Genomic DNA, 12,048 nt, shown 5'->3' with positions numbered 1-12,048 from the left:
ATTTAAGTGAGTTTGAATGTAGCACGAGCGTTGGGACACAGCATCTCCGACGTAGGGATGAAGCAGGAATTTTCCCTTGCGACCATTTCACGAGTGACTATCAAGAATACGAGACATTAAATCACCGACATCGCAGCGGCCGGAAAAAGATCCTGCAAGAACGGGACCAACGACGACTGAAGAGAATCGTTCAACGTGACAGACGTACAACCCTTCCGGAAATTGCTGCAGATTTCAGTGCTGTGCCATCAACAAGTGTCAGTATGCGAATCATTCAAAGAAACATCATCGATAAGAGCTTTCGGAGCAGAAGTGCCACTCGTATACCCTTGATGACTGCATCATACAAAGCTTTACGCCTCGCCTGGGCGCGTCGACACCGACATTGGAATGTTGATGACTGGAAGAAACACGTTGCCTGGTCGGACGAGTCTCGTTTCAGATTGTATTGACCGGATGAGCGTGTACGGCTATGGAGACAGCCTCATGAATCCATGGACCCTGCATGTCAGCACGGTACTGTTCAAGCTGGTGGAGGCTCCGTAATGGTGTGGGGCTTGTGCTGCTGGAGTGATGTGCGAGCCCTGATACGTCTAGATACGACTGACTCGTACGTAAGCATCCTGTCTGATCACCTGTTCGTCCATCCATTCATGTCCATTGTCCATTCCTACGGGCTTGGGAATTTCATCAGGACAGTGCGACACCCCACACGTCCAGAATTGCTAAGTGTGGCTCCAGGGATATTCTTCTGGATTTAAACACTTCTCATGGCCACTAGACTCCCAAGACGTGAACATTATTGAACATATCTGGGATGCTTTGCAGTGTGCTGTTCAGAGGAGATGTCCACCCCCTCGTACTCTTACGGATTTATGTACAGCTATGCAGGATTCATGGTGTCTGTTCCCTCCAGCACTACTTCAGACATTGCTGGAGTCCATGCCACGTCGTGTTACGACACTTCTGCGTGCTCGCGGGGGCCCTGAACGATATTAGACAAGTGTACCAGATTCTTTGGCTCTTCACTGTAAAACTGCGGCAAAGTGATATGTTACAGAAGTTCCCTTTTGACCGAATGAACCACTGCACAGTCTGTAACGTTCAAATCCTGCAAAACACAACGACTCGTTGTTGCCAGAAAGTAGGTACTGTTGCAAACTATCATCTGTAACTGCATAATGCTTCTCACACAAAGGAATACATTTCTACAGCAAAATATATTTTTCCTCACTGTTTCTTCTTGTGCACTGCGTCCTCAAATAATCTTTGAATATGTTGATATCAGTAATATTCACCTCCAGTGGTATACAGGGTTATTACAAATGATTGAAGCGATTTCACAGCTCTGCAATAACTTTATTATTTGTGATATTTCCACAATGCTTTGCACACACATACAAAAACTCAAAAAAAATTTTTAGGCATTCTCAAATGTTCGATATGTGCCCCTTTAGTGATTCGGCAGACATCAAGCCGATAATAAAGTTCCTCCCACACTCGGCGCAGCACGTCCCCATCAATGAGTTCGAAAGCATCGTTGATGCGAGCTCGCAGTTGTGGCACGTTTCTTGGTAGAGCAGGTTTAAACACTGAATCTTTCACATAACCCCACAGAAAGAAATCGCATGGGGTTAAGTCGGGAGAGCGTGGAGGCCATGACACGAATTGCTGATCGTGATCTCCACCACGACCGATCCATCGGTTTTCCAATCTCCTGTTTAAGAAATGCCGAACATCACGATGGAAGTGCGGTGGAGAACCGTCCTGTTGAAAGATGAAGTCGGCGCTGTCGGTCTCCAGTTGTGGAATGAGCCAATTTTACAGGATGTCCAGATACATGTGTCCTGTAACGTTTTTTTCGCAGAAGAAAAAGGGGCCGTAAACTTTAAACCGTGAGATTGCACAAAACACGTTAACTTTTGGTGAATTGCGAATTTGCTGCACGAATGCGTGAGGATTCTCTACCGCCCAGATTCGCACATTGTGTCTGTTCACTTCACCATTAAGAAAAAATGTTGCTTCATCACTGAAAACAAGTTTCGCACTGAACGCATCCTCTTCCATGAGCTGTTGCAACCGCGACGAAAATTCAAAGCGTTTGACTTTGTCATCGGGTGTCAGGGCTTGTAGCAATTGTAAACGGTAAAGCTTCTGCTTTAGTATTTTCCGTAAGATTTTCCAAACCGTCGGCTGTGGTACGTTTAGCTCCCTGCTTGCTTTATTCGTCGACTTCCGCGGGCTACGCGTGAAACTTGCCCGCACGCGTTCAACCGTTTCTTCGCTCACTGCAGGCCGACCCGTTGGTTCCCCCTTACAGAGGCATCCAGAAGCTTTAAACTGCGCATACCATCGCCGAATGGAGTTAGCAGTTGGTGGATCTTTGTTGAACTTCGTCCTGAAGTGTCGTTGCACTGTTACGACGACTGATGTGAGCGCATTTCAAGCACGACGTACGCTTTCTCGGCTCCTCGCCATTTTGGCCGGCCGCGGTGGTCTAGCGGTTCTAGGCGCACAGTCCGGAACCGCGCGACTGCTACGGTCGCAGGTTCGAATCCTGGCTCGGGCATGGATGTGTGTGATGTCATTAGGTTAGTTAGGTTTAAGTAGTTCTAAGTTCTAGGGGACTAATGACCACAGATGTTAAGTCCCATAGTGCTCAGAGCCATTTTTTGTCGCCATTTTGTCTCACTGCGCTCTCGAGCGCTCTGGCGGCAGAAACCTGAAGTGCGGCTTGAGCCGAACAAAACTTCATGAGTTTTTCTACGTATCTGTAGTGTGTCGTGACCACATGTCAATGAATGGAGCTACAGTGAATTTATGAAATCGCTTCAACCATTTGTAATAGCCGCGTATATAGTACGGTCCCGTATCTCAGTCGCTGAAGACGAAACCCTTATTTCCTTCACGACGACGTATACAGTCACACACCATGGTTCACGTTTGCTTGGCGGTGCAGAAAATTGAAGCTTCTAATCCAATCTAGTCAAGAGATGATGCCATTTATGTCTTGTATTCCGATCCTCTGACACTCATCCATATAAACTTAGAGGGTACTTCCCGGAGACCTAGGCTCATGAAATTTCATGAGGAGCAAGGTTTTACAGTACAAGTGAAGGAAATAATCCGAATGTTGTTAATTTGTAAATGTATCACATAAAATGTTTTTTGCCATTTATTGTCCGTCTGTTTGGCCGTCTAGCTGCTAAGGTCCCTTTTTTATGAGGAACAAGTAGAGGTATGGTGAAACTGCGTGGCAGGGAACTTTGCCTTCCGCGGAAAATTGTTCTGCCATCTGAGCTAGCCAAGCATGACCTACGCCCCGTCCTCACAGCTTCAATTCCGCCAGTACCTCGTCTCCTACCTTCCAAACTTCACAGAAGCTCTTCTGTGTATCTTGCAGAACTAGCACTCCTGGAAGAAAGTATATTGTGGAGACATGTCTTAGCCACAGCCTGGGGGATGTTTCCAGTACTCATGTTCGATGCTGGTTCCGGTACACAGTTTTAATCTGCCAGAAAGTTTCATATCAGCACACACTCCGCTGCATAGTGAAAATCTCATTCTAGAGGTATGATGTTCAAAATAATGTGAAATAATGAAGTCTTCACTTCCTTTGGGATGTAAAAAATTAAGCTTTTACGTCAGTACTGTCAAAAGATACAGCTATTTACATCACACATTTTCATACTCGCAAACTAACTCGTCAAAACCTATAACTATCTAGTTACTTAATTAAGTTTTTATGCAACCCTCAGAGCATGAGTCCTTTTAGCACTTGGCCTTTCTTCTTTAATGAAGTGGTTTTAATGCTGACCATATCATTAACTGGTTGACGCTGTAGGAATGTGCTAGTGGTTTATTTTCTGCATGCCGCCTGTGTAGCAACGTCGTTGGAACGTAACACCCAGATGGGTTTCGGTCCCAGGGAGATGCAGTCGGTATCAAGTGACAGAGGGCGCCGCATTGGCGGGTGGCGTGTGTCGGGGGGTTAACCTGGTGGCTAGGGGTGGGGGAGGCGGTGGGGTTACGCGCCACGGGGGTTGTAATCACGCTCCCAAGGCGGCGGTGGCGTCGGGGTTGCGTACAGGGAGGTCAAGGACGCACCGGCGGTGAGTTCTCTACTGGGGAACATCTGAGAGCAGGCACAGTACTCAATTCCCCGGTTGCTGTCGAATGTACACACACGAAATTAGGTGGCTTGATACGTGGAGCAAATGTCTGGGAAATAGAGGAAGATGTTTTTAAACAACAAGCCGCTTTATTGTGTACATCAGTCCATCATTTTAGGAAAGCTCGAGTTTTTGTGAAATTATCTGTTTCGTATCACATTTAAGAAAACTAGAATACATCTTTTACTAACCGGAGATTGCGACGGGGCGGTTAAATAAAGAAGTAGTGCGGTTGTAGCGTTCTCACGCGAATGTGCATATACAAATGTTGGTTAAAAATGTTATTGCAAATTTTGGCTCTCACATGAGTCTCAGGGGATGATTTCCACACTTGGTGCATTAGTGCACTTCCACACCTGCGCATTTGTTATAGTTTTGAATCAGTTATTCATTCAGAAATAAGTACAGTTTATGCTAGGGAACAAGAATTACGCGATTATTATATTAAAATTAGTTTTTCACGACACAGTTCAATCACCATTTATTGGCGTTGTCCTTTTCTTTCACACAATGATATTATCACTGGTGAGACGGTTTAGTTTTACTTTAATAATAATTTGACTCCGAGCCCCCAATAGCAGTAATGTAGCTGCTATAATCGAAAGTTATTCAATCAATTCGAACAGATCCACAAGTCCCACTGTCTTTGTTCTAACAGTTTTGACGCGAAATCACAGTTCGCCACATGTTCACTTACGACGATGTATACTTAGTAAATCGCACTAACACAAATAATCATAGCACTTCCAGTTCACCAAATATATGCTTGAGCACTTGCACTACTAAACAATACTCTCTGCCGAAATAAATCGGCGCGAAAAAGAATTCTCAAACGACCACATGGGCCACCCTCAAGTGGGGCTTGTTGGCCACTCACCCTCCAAAACGACTCACAAACGACTGACCTCTGGCCAATATGGCCGCTCGCTTATATCGACTCGGATGTCCAATCCCCTGGTTATTTAAGTACCAGTCTCAACAGTTAAGATTACAAATTTTGGTACATACATCCCTAGACATAAGTAAGTACACCATCGGAACCGCGCTAAAGAGTACATCTTATTCACTATGTTACACTAATTTCTAGGATTGTTCTATCGCCCGTAAATCAAGTTTTAGTTTTTGCTAAATTTCGCCACTTAGCACATATTTGTTTGTTGACATCTGTGCTGCAAAGTTTTAACATAGAACTGCATATAGTACCGTTCTTACACGTAATCTATAGCGATCTACACATTGCACTGCTCAAAATCTTCGTATCTACAATAATTAATTAATTATGGGCGATAAATGTTAATAATAATTTGCAAACAATGAAAACTATTGCAAGTAATGTGTATAGTATAACTTAACTAGTTTAAATTACGTTTGATGCCACCCAAAATATTATATAGTGCCGTTCCTTACGTCATGAATTTTCCATTGAATTTTATAAACAATTTTCGCTCAAACTTTGTTTATTGCTCTTTACCGGCTTAATTATTTGTGAATCTTAACATATGACTACGACATTCGATCCGCTATGACGAAACGTTTTTAATGAGTGCTCCCTCATCCCTGTAAGTCGGTATTTACTATTTTTATTAATCTTTCAGTATTCGTGATATTAACCGATTTTGAGGTTACTATAACTTTTGCTTCTCGTGACTTGAAATAAAGATCGATCTTTCAGAAGGTGCATATTGCTGACCACAATCCACTGCCGCATCGCTCTTCACCCTAGGTTACACAGCCTTCGCGTAATGCGCGATAAACCAAACAATGCCCCAAGCTGCGGGCCACGTGGCGACGGAGACATCTCACCGACCGTTGCAAATCTAGCGCGGCCGCGACACGCGCTTCCGCGAGCCACGCACCATGTAGCGCGCTCGCTCTCCACAAAGCAATCCTTGCACACTAGAAACATCCATCTAGTAACGGGGGTTTGTACCGTCACGAGATAAATTGTGAACTGAGAACTCCGGCGCTAACTTATGGGTCATCGCCCCTTTCTTCACATGTACAAACGGTCTTCCACGTAACATACTCCAAGCAGAGTTCGTAATTTTTGCAATTATCAGAGTTACTATCGCCAAAAAGGAAGAAGATAATTAATAGGGTAGTTCTGTAAAATGATTGGGGAGAAATACGTGGAATGGACCGACGGAATGAGGAGTCAAGAAAAGGGGCAAAGAGAATTTTGCTGCGCAGAGGAATGAAAACAACATCTTGGCTGCGTCTTGCACTGCGAAGATTGCAGAGGAGGAGAGGCACAAGAAGGCTTGGGCTGCTGGGAGAATTTTAAAAACAAAATTACTCTCTAAGTTGTCATCAGGTTATGTGGGACGTACCGGACAAGAGAGTATGGTGAGGTCAAGCAAGTAGCCTTGGTAAGACAGCTGTATCAGAGAAAAAGTAATTGTTTTCATTAGTATAGTTGACATCAGAATGCATTCCCAATAATGTTCTTCAATGAACTGTTATCTGACTTTACGCACACATTCCGTCCTTTTACTCGTAAATCCTTAAGTACTGTACATTCGACACTGAACTCAAAAGACAATAACATCAGTAATAAACGTACCATAATAAACGGAGTACGACTCTGTTTCGTGAATGTATATGAGAGGGATTTGAGGAAAAATGAGGAAAAAGAGCAATAAATGTTTGCTTGAACACAAATGCAGATTTACTATTAAAAACAGTCTTGATCACAATTTATCGTATCTGTGCAGCATGTCAGCTAAAGATTATTGCAACCTACTCATTGAAAATCGTTTCAATAAAGACATGTTGCTGCTCAATAGTACATCGTTTGACGTGACAGTCTTTGCCATTCCACTTTCAAACAACTTCGTTTGAAAGTAACCTGCTGCATTATCTTTGCACTGGCGTTTATCTTCACCATGGCAACCACTAGTTTGCCTATCAAAATGGTTCAAATGGCTCTGAGCACTATGGGACTTAACATCTATGGTCATCAGTCCCCTAGAACTTATAGCTACTTAAACCTAACGAACCTAAGGACATCACACAACACCCAGCCATCACGAGGCAGAGAAAATCCCTGACCCCGCCGGGAATCGAACCCGGGAACCCGGGCGTGGGAAGCGAGAACGCTACCGCACAACCACGAGCTGCGGGCAGTTTGCCTATCGACTTTACAACAACTTCTGTGGAAAGAAGCCTGCTGCCTCATCTTTGGAAAGGCGTCCAACTTGACCATGGCAACCAGTGGTTCCAAGTGGTTCACTAACAGGCCTTGAGAGGGCAACTCATGTTCTGTCAAAACGAAATTCATTTATCTTACATGTTTAAATATTTTTAACGATTCTTAATTGATAGTAGCTGTTAAATAAGCTAAGTTTAGTGTGTGTTCATTTCTTGACTAAGATCTTTTAAGTAAGAAAGTTTTACATTGTTATTCGACTTATAACTCATTGGTTAGTAATGATATCATACCGTCAGAAGTGAGCGGAGCCTCCGTTATATATAGTAAGACGTGCACTGGTTTCTCCTGTAGTGATTCTCTAGCAGGAGTAGGTTCTTACTCATTGGTAATACATCGTTTTATAGCTTTATAACTTTATGTATGTTCTTTAATGTATGTAGCCCTCTAATTAAAGCTTTGTACACGACTTGTGGGTCTGAAGGTGACAACAGTAGTGGTCGAAACCGGTCACCGTACTAAATAAATTGTGATCAAGACTGTTTTTAATAGTAAATATTTGAAACATATTGATCAGTGTCACTCCCATAATGTATTCAAAAGTAACAAATGCAGATGGTAGCCAAGCCTACAGGACTCGCTGTTGTATTTGACCACGAACGACACCTCTGCAGTGTCATCAGCGCATTCAATCCCGGTCTGAACAAAATTCCGTGTAATTGAGAGTGCATTACGTCGAAGCTAAGTCAATTCTAACATGGACACATAATTGGTGCTCGTATCTGCTTTCGTAACCAGTGTAGCAGAAACGTTTGATGCCTCAAGAGGCACTATATCGAAGACTTACACCGCATACACGGGAAGCGTAAAAATATCAGCTGCTAAGTAAAAAAAAAAAAAAAAAAAAAAAATGGTTCGAATGGCTCTAAGCACTGTGGGAGCTGACATCTGAGGTCATCAATCCACTAGACTTAGAACTACTTAAACGTAACTAACGTACGGACATTACACACATCCATGGCAGAATTCGAACCTGGGACCGTAGCAGCCGCGTGGTTCCGGACTGAAGCGCCTAGAACCGCTCGGCCACGGGGCCGGGAACTGACTCGCTCCACATAATTCTGATAGATATCATGAGCATCTTTTTTGAGATATGTTTCGAATAAGTTTTGCTCTTTGACTGATATGGTGGATATGTCACATGAATAGGTAAATAGTGATGCGAATGAAATTTTGTCTATGAGTAATCTGACTGCGCGATGGTTGCTCCGTTGACTCCAGACCAAAAACACTGAAGTAGAACAATAAAAAAGGAACTTAGTACATTCAGTTCTTATGAGACAATGCCCTTCATAATAGCAACTCGTCAAAAGCGAAATACTTTTCGTTGAGGATACTAAGAAAATTGCTCCGGTAAGCACGAGATGTTTCCTTGAATACGCTGTCCTCTTGCATGATTTTAGAATATCCGGTTCTGTCTTCGGCGACTTATCTAATTTGTAATTATTTTTCATTCACCTGAGAAAATATTCTCTTCGTTTAAGGCTCATCAGTTTTTAAGAAAATATCTTTTTCTAGACGAGACCGTACTGGACTATGACAACAAAGACGATATTCAACGTTAGGACAACCCTCTGACTCCACAGATAAATATTTACTGTTATCTCGTTGACTTGGAGAGCTCAACGAAAACCTCAGTCTAGACGCCGTATATATTCTTCTCCCTAAGTTGCCGAATGTTTCTCTTATCATTAGTGAATTATTGTAGCTTTTATTATTATTACTTCAGCGGATGCCACACGAAACTAGACACGAACAGTCACATCAGAATTAAGTTATCGAAAACGTATCGATATGTACACTTCCCTTGAAGGAAATTTAGCGATTAAGAAGAGAGCGAACTTGCATTTGCAATGAGAGCGTTCCCTTCTCAAAACACGCAACCGCGAGAACAGAACCGCTTAGCATTTAGAACACGGCAAATACCACTTAGCCATCACGTTGCAGGCTCTGAATATTAACCGCATCGCACGAAGAGCGAGAAATACCTTCCGTGAGACATTAGAATTTACTTCTCGTTTCACTGCTGTTTAATCGCCGTAATTATTCGACAATCTGACGCGTTCGCTTTTAAATCCTTCTTTAAATGCGCAGACACCATGCAACAGCTAAACTGGGACCACCTTAATCGTAATTTCACCCCTTTTGCTCTTCTTCGAGCGATTTTTTACAGCTTTTATCGTTGTAACGAGGAAATCGAGAGCACAAACGTGAATTGTTATCTATTCAGCTTACGGAATTGCCAGTTCCAACAGTTTATTATTATAATTTTGTTAATATCGTCAAGGCTGTTATCCACAGAGTCAGCGGAGCACCATTGTATACTTCTGTATGCTCTTATATGGCTGCAGAAGCGCTTGTCAGGAAGTACTGCGCATAACGTTTGTCTTATAAGCCCACCGAATGCTGTAGACTAATCAGTAGACGCAAAGTTTGGATTCGAGCTATATTCTCAGCTTTCCTTGATTATGTGTAGCACACTGAATATGGCATCGAAACGTGAATGCCCTTTGGGAAATCCTTCTTGAGCTGCGTTCTTAGCTGCAATGTTATGCAATCATATTGGAAAGTACTGTAATTTTGTTAACAGAAAATAAAGTGAAAATATACCTTTATATTCGTATATGAGATATTTGATCAGACGTGCATTAATAGTAAAGTATTGAGTCGGGTAGTATGTAGACCACTTCCACGTAACACGTTACGACCATCTATCCATACTCAGTGAGACGAATCTCTCACATATTTTGACTTGTAACCTTGCATGAGTTTAGTGTATGTGTGTGTGTGTGTGTGTGTGTGTGTGTGTGTGTGTGTGTGTATTCGTAATGTATGTGGGTGGTTGTGTGAAGGGAAAGCAGACAAAAGGAAAAAAACTACAAAAGACAGAGGAGAACAGTGATGTGTGTGTGTGCGTGTGTGTGTGTGTGTGTGTGTGGGTGGGTGGGTGGGTGGGTGTATGTGTGTGGGCCTACGACCGACTTTGACCGTCGGACTTCAAAGAGGAGACCGCAGCGCACGAATTCCGCCAGAAGTCCGCCCCCCCCCCCCCACCCCCACCATCCAATCGCCATCCCGTTTGTGCACCGCTAACGACGCAATTGGCTGCCGCTTTTATTTGCGTCCGAGCGGTTCAAAGTGGCAGGTGGTTACCGTTACCCGCCCACATGAAAGATAGGGCCAGCGTTTCCCAGACCCCAGCTGCGCATCCCATTTCCAGAGCTACGACCAGAACAGGACGGGACCTAAACGAGATTCACCAAAAGGTCGTAACTCAGACCATAAATTACCGTGACAGGCCTCCAAAGGTTATCCGACTCTTGTTTGAGTCCGGAAATCGAAATCACTGTTTACATTTTCGGGCTAGAGTGGGGTGGGGGGGAGGGGGGGAAGGTCGTATGGGGGTTGCACGCTGCATTTCTGTCGACAAGGTATCGTCAGGATTTAGCTCACAAACCAAATGTTTTATGCCCCGTGTGAAATATTCCAATATTTGTAAGCTGCATAGCAACACATGTACAAGAACCAGCAGATATACTCGCGCAATAAAAAGGGATACGGAAGTAACGAACTGACGTTATTCCTGAGATCAAAAGATTGAGGTTAGTGTAATTTTAAGAACATAGCAACCATCCCTTCCATGCCAATACATGTTCCGAGCTTTCACCCTTCTCCAGTCGACGTAATACATATTTAATCTTCACTTTGCACATCGCTAAAAACATTGACTTCAGTTTTGGTGCAGCATCTGTATTGAGAAAAATTAACAGTTTATTTGAGTAGTTCACTCTGTGAGCTGTATGTTTACCATATATTACCTCTTCGATGTACTTGCTTTCTGTTTTGATTGTTGTTGCTGCAATCTTTCCCATTTATAAACGTGGCACAAATATTTTTTCTTTGCATGTTTTACAAAATCAGCGCAGTATACGCCATGTTTCCGACTGGTATGTTTGTTTACATTGTCAGATTATGTCTGTGTTCAGAATTACCATTTACTTACATGTTCGGAAACCACTGGCGAAATTAGTTTGATGTATACGTTAAAACATTTTTAATTTAAGCTTCTGTATAATTAAAAAATTGAAACTGTTTAGAATGCATGTATTGAGCGTACGGTTATTTATTAAGTGCGTTACTGGCTGTTTGTATGTGGGATATTTAAAGAAATGTAAATGAATTAATATTACATATTTTACTTACATAGTTAATAAATTTTACATAGAAGAGCAACATTTATAATGAATAAAGGTACAACAGCTGAAAAATAAGATGCAGATATACTATACATAATACATAGGCTCACACTGTATATGAAAACGGAAATATATTGCCTTTTTTTTAATAGTATTGGGATTTACAACACACTTTTATGTATGGTTGTATAGCTAAATTTTTGAAGATATTTAAAAACATTTTGCTGGGTAACACTGTTTGCGCACTTAAGATATGTTTTGGGGAAATCAAAATTTATTCTCAGAAGTGAGCATCCCCAAATGATAGAAGACGACAGCAAAAGTAGTCTTACACTTAGATAAAAAGAAACAACAAATGTTCAAGTTGACATTTGTAAGTAACGAAGCCAGAACGGTTTCGCAAGAATACCTGTCTGCTGGCAAGAACGACGTCAAAACTTCTCCGCAGTCTTTGCATCTCATAACATAGCAG

The sequence above is a fragment of the Schistocerca piceifrons genome, chromosome 10 (assembly GCF_021461385.2).
Source record: "Schistocerca piceifrons isolate TAMUIC-IGC-003096 chromosome 10, iqSchPice1.1, whole genome shotgun sequence".
Lineage (NCBI taxonomy): Eukaryota > Metazoa > Arthropoda > Insecta > Orthoptera > Acrididae > Schistocerca > Schistocerca piceifrons.
Note: the sequence above shows the minus strand (reverse complement) of the source record.